Here is a 6,338-nt window from a genome sequence, read left to right as displayed (position 1 = left end):
CAAGGTTGGAGTGCACACACGCACACACACACACCGCTCACCACGGTCAACAAGGTTGGAACGCACGCACACACACACACACACCGCTGTCACTACTGTTAACAAGGTTGGAGTGCACACACACACACATACACACCTGTCACCACGGTTAACAAGGTTGGAGTGCACACGCACACACCGCTCACCACGGTTAACAAGGTTGGAGCACGCACGCACACACACACACACACACACACACACACACACACATCGCTCACCACGGTTAACAAGGTTGGAACCAATAAAAACTGGAACAAAACAAAGCAAAAAAACAAGGTTGGAACACACACACACACATAACTCATTACTCTTAATAAGGTAGACACACATACATACACTTCTCACCACTGTTAACAAGGTTAGAACACACACACACACACACATATCTCACTACTCTCAATAAGGTAGACACACACACACTCCTCACCTACATCCCCTGACCCTCTCTGTCTGTCTGCTCTCCATAGGTGTGGGACCAATCCTCAGTCTGAGTGTCACCAGAGCCCCACCAATCAGAAGAGAGACCCAGCACAGCACAGAACACCTACCAGGGGTGGGGGAAGGCTATACTACACAGTCACCCAGATGTCAACATCATCAGTACAGAGGTCCTCCTGGTCATGTGACTGAACCCCCTCCCTCACCCTGCGTATAGTAGCCATGTCAGGCCCCTCCCACACTGGGTATTGTAACCAGGTCAGGCCCCTCCCACAGTTAGATCAGGCTCCTCGCACCCTGTGTGCGGTATCAAGATCAGGCTCCGCCTACATTTTGATCATTCCTCCCCCCCTGGCTATAGTAGCTATATCAGGCCCCTCCCACCCTGGCTATAGTAGCTCTATCAGGCTCCTCCCACCCTGGGTATAGTAGCCAGATCAGGCTCCTCCCACCCTGGGTATAGTAGATATATCAGGCTCCGCCTACATCTAAATCAGGCTCCTCCCACCCTGGCTATAGTAGCCAGATCAGGCTCCTCCCACCCTGGCTATAGTAGCCATATCAGGGGCGTAGTTGCTAGATCTGTTCCAGCCCAGCACTAACACCTCTCACAATCATAATCAACCAATCATAATCATTATTGACGAATCATGGTCTGCCCCTCAGACCAGGGTTAGTTTTAACAGGCTGTGTTAGAGCTGGGCTGAAATGAAAGCCTGCACACTTCACCCAGCATCCGTCCAGGAGTTGACCATCCCTGATCTCTGTTGAAGGTCCACACATAAAACTCCACTTCCCACAAACCCCCCCGGCGCCAGCTGGCTTCCTGTCCAAACAGGAAGCGTGTAACTCAGCAGAATGTACATAGACAGACAGACGTACTTTTATAGCAGCAGAGAGGGTCAGCCGAGCCCTGACCCTGGAGGCTGGAGAAGCCGTGTCTATTTTTGTTAAAGAAAAAAAAGTGATTATGTGTCCTCTTGAATGTCAAAATGAGTATTCTTTTAACACGTCCCGATGTATTTTATCAAGTGAGCAAGTCCGCTTGGATCCAGCTTGTGTATGTACTTCATCGCGCTAAGGCAAACCTTACACGCTGGCTGAAAACACACCATCCAGCTTACTACATCGTTCTGGAATATTCTCTTTATCTTTCTTCTTTTTTTTTTTTTTTTACAACGATCTCCCTCACATTGTAAATATGCCACACTGTTGTTGATGACTGAAGAAAAAAAGATGTCCTTTGTTTCTCAGAATTGTAAAAGGCATGGATATACTACGTACATAGGAATGGAAAAGTCTGTATGGCCGTCTGCACCTGACCCTGCTGTGACCCTGAGCTGCTGTTCTACTAAAGGGGTTCTACTCTGATAGGGTTCTACTCTCATAGGGGTTCTACTCTGATAGGGGTTCTACTCTGATAGGGGTTCTACTCTCATAGGGGTTCTACTCTCATAGGGTTCTACTCTGAAGGGGTTCTACTCTCATAGGGTTCTACTCTGAAGGGGTTCTACTCTCATAGGGTTCTACTCTGAAGGGGTTCTACTCTGATAGGGTTCTACTCTCATCGGGGTTCTACTCTGAAGGGGTTCTACTCTGAAGGGGTTCTACTCTGAAGGGGTTCTACTCTCATAGGGGTTCTACTCTGATAGGGTTCTACTCTCATAGGGGTTCTACTCTGATAGGGTTCTACTCTCATAGGGGTTCTACTCTGAAGGGGTTCTACTCTCATAGGGGTTCTACTCTCATAGGGGTTCTACTCTGAAGGGGTTCTACTCTCATAGGGGTTCTACTCTGATAGGGGTTCTACTCTCATAGGGGTTCTACTCTGAAGGGGTTCTACTCTGAAGGGGTTCTACTCTCATAGGGGTTCTACTCTGAAGGGGTTCTACTCTCATAGGGGTTCTACTCTCATAGGGGTTCTACTCTGATAGGGGTTCTACTCTGAAGGGGTTCTACTCTGATAGGGGTTCTACTCAGAAGGGGTTCTACTCTGAAGGGGTTCTACTCTCATAGGGGTTCTACTCTCATAGGGTTCTACTCTCATAGGGGTTCTACTCTCATAGGGGTTCTACTCTGAAGGGGTTCTACTCTCATAGGGTTCTACTCTGAAGGGGTTCTACTCTGAAGGGGTTCTACTCTCATAGGGTTCTACTCTCATAGGGTTCTACTCTCATAGGGTTCTACTCTCATAGGGGTTCTACTCTCATAAGGGTTCTACTCTCATAGGGGTTCTACTCAGAAGGGGTTCTACTCTGAAGGGGTTCTACTCTCATAGGGGTTCTACTCTCATAGGGTTCTACTCTCATAGGGGTTCTACTCTCATAAGGGTTCTACTCTCATAGGGGTTCTACTCTGAAGAGGTTCTACTCTCATAGGGGTTCTACTCTCATAAGGGTTCTACTCTGAAGGGGTTCTACTCTGAAGGGGTTCTACTCTCATAGGGGTTCTACTCTCATAGGGTTCTACTCTGAAGGGGTTCTACTCTCATAGGGGTTCTACTCTCATAGGGGTTCTACTCTGAAGGGGTTCTACTCTCATAGGGGTTCTACTTTGAAGGGGTTCTACTCTGAAGGGGTTCTACTCTCATAGGGGTTCTACTCTGAAGGCTAGTTTCTCGGACACAGATTAAGCCGAACTAAAAATGTTGTCATTGGAGATTTACTATTAAAATGTTGTCCAGAACCAGGCTTCATCTGTCCAGGAAACCACCCCGACCAGAACACCTTCCCTCATTGGTCCTACTGCCTTTCATGCATTATCTGTATAGTTTGATTTTGATTTGATTTTTTTTTACAAAAAAAAAAAAAACATTATGCATTATGCTCGATATGATGTTGATGTTTTACAACTGCTAACAAATGATTTATTATTAGCTGTAGAATTTTTGTCACAGAATATTAAACATAACCTATATGTCCTTAACTCCAGCGATGTCTTTTTTTAGTGTGTGTGTGTGTGTGTGTGTGTGTGTGTGTGTGCGTGTGTGTGTGCGTGTGTGTGTGCGTGTGTGTGCATAGAGTGGTGTGTTAACTGACCCCCACCTCAACCCCCCTACCTCCCACAACCCCATCCGCCCCCCAGCTCAACCTCCCTACCTCCCACCTCAACCTCCCCCCAACTCAACCCCCCTACCCCCCACCTCAACCTCCCCGCACTCAACCCCCCTACCCCCCACCTCAACCTCCCCGCACTCAACCCCCCTACCCCCCACCTCAACCCCCCTACCCCCCACCTCAACCTCCCCGCACTCAACCCCCCTACCCCCCACCTCAACCCCCCTACCCCCCACCTCAACCCCCCTACCCCCCACCTCAACCTCCCCGCACTCAACCCCCCTACCCCCCACCTCAACCCCCCTGCCCCCCACCTCAACCCTCCCACCCCCCCTCCCTGACTGAGACAGTGGCGTCCTCTTCTAGAGTCGCTGGCACACGGAGCAGCGCTGTGGAGGCTCCAGAGAGGCTATTTGTGTCTGGAGCTGAGGCACCCAGCGGAGCCCAGGGACAGCTGCGAAAGAACAACTGTCCATCTGAAGGCCAGACAGACAGACAGACAGACCATGGGTCTTACCATGGGTGAGACTGCAGTGGAGGAGAGGCGAGCAGAACAATAGCAGAATCCCCAGATGCCACGGAAGAGAGGGCAGTGATGGGCAGAGGGATGAACAGACAGAGATGGGAAGGGAGGGAGGGGGAGAGAGAGAGAGACAGGCGGGCGGGCAGTCTTCCAACAGTCCCCAGAGCTCTCTATAAACAGCACATACAGGCATTATTCCACGAGTCTATAAACACCGGTGTGAAAATGAGCAGGATGACAATGAGAGGGCGGCGAGGCTGTTATGGCTGACTTATGGCTTTATTTAGAACTACGTCTAACCCCATTCCTCCCTGCCCCAGCCCCCTCCTCCCTCTGCCTCCCATCCCCTCCCTCTCTCAATCTATCTCTCTCCCTCTCTCTATCTATCTCTCCCTCCCTCCCTCCCTATCCCCCTCTTAAAGAGCTCTCCCATGGCTAACATAGTGACTGCTTGGCACCTTTCGTCTGCCAGCCATACAGTGACATCCGATTCCCCAGAACTAATAAACACATTGTAAGGTGGCGCTCTGGTTCTGACCCAAGAGCCCTCAGAACGGCTGCTACCTAATGGGTTTGGAATGCTGCACATTGGCTGTGGCAGCGCAGCATAGTGTAATTTGACCTGCCGTAGCCTCATAACGAACCGGGAATATTTCGACACGCGTGCGACCGTGCGTGTACGTGAGCGACGAGATGTTTGGGATTTGTGCTGCTACTGTAGGTCCCCCCCTCCTCGTTGACGAAAGACTTTCGGGCGTCCGATGTCCACCCACCACAGTCTCGCAACATCCTGTGCGAAACACGGCCGAACAGTTTAGCATGGATACCTCTCGCTCTCATCCGTCTGATCTGAGTCCCCTTCTCCTAGTGGCTGAGAGAGACTGGTCAATATATCTGACCTTGACCTCTCACATGTACATTATGTTTCTTGTCATGTTTCACAGATGAATGATGCACAGATGGTGTGATTGTGTGTGTGTGTGGATGGTTTATGAGAGAGGTCTCCGACAGCCGCAGTAAAAGGTGGGCCTTGTGAACAGCAGATATGTAGAGTAAAGTATGTGGGAGATGTGGCGTGGCGTGAGCACGCTCATTAGACCTCCACTGACAGGTCCATAAACAACGACTTAATGAGGTGTGGTCTCCCCAGGGCCCTCTCTACACGTCTGGTCTCCACCCGTCTCTCTGACTATAAACAGGTTCTCTTTCAACACATTCAGAGGCGGGGAGCTGACACCAGGTATTCATACACTCATTAGATTAACAATGCAACATAAAGTCGTAATCGATTGAGTTGGAAAAATAAGACAGTCAGACGATTTTATGTATGTATATTTGGCTACATCTAGGCTTTGTCTGAGATGATCAGTCAGCTGATACTGTTGCAGAGGTACAATAACCATAATACAAATAAATTACTAATAATAAACATTTGTAATGAAATCTCCGATTATTTTTTTAGCATGCCTTTATTAAAGTAATGCTGGAGAGAGAGAGAGAGAGAGAGAGAGAGAGAGAGAGAGAGAGAGAGAGAGAGAGAGAGAGAGAGAGAGAGAGAGAGAGAGAGAGAGAGAGAGAGAGAGAGAGAGAGAGAGAGAGAGAGAGAGAGAGAAGGGAGAAGGAGAGGGAGAGAGAGAGAGAGAGAGAAGGATGATTTCGTATGTGATGCGGGACTTGACCGGAAGCCAGTGGAGGTGGATAAGGGCTTGGTGATGTGCTGCCAGGGCCTTGTCCAGGTCCTTTGCTGGGAACCCCAAACAGGACTCCATTGCAACAGTACAGGCGGGAGGTTTACTCCTGCTGCTGAACAAACAAAATACTAACAAAGTTGAATGAGATCTCAGATTCATTTTGTTTATTTTCATTTTTTGTTGTGAAAGCCTAGGTACTGTAATTGTCTTTTTTTGTGAAAGGGACATTTTGTACTGCTTGAATGGTGGGTTTTGACTGAAAAGTTCTAAGAGCAATAATTTACTTTGAATCATCTTTCAACCGTCAATCATTCGTAAGCGACTGAAACTCTGTCTTGTTGTACAGGTCTCCTCATCCTCAGCCATCCCCCCAACAAAAAAAAGGCCTGGCTAGACAGATGGCGAACATAATGACGCTCCAACTTGTTGGTTACGGTTAAGATTTGTGGTTTAGCCTCAGTAATAATTACCTAGCTGGCTGGTTCATGAGGTCCACAGCTGGGTCTGGACTCTGGTCTCCATTCACTATGTGGTTCAGTGTTGGGGAGGGCTGAGAAAATCTGACATCACCGATGGTGAGAATGTCTGGGG

This window comes from Nansenia antarctica (genome assembly GCF_963989245.1).
Source record: "Nansenia antarctica genome assembly, chromosome: 18".
NCBI lineage: Eukaryota > Metazoa > Chordata > Actinopteri > Argentiniformes > Microstomatidae > Nansenia > Nansenia antarctica.
This window is presented reverse-complemented; position numbering follows the sequence as displayed.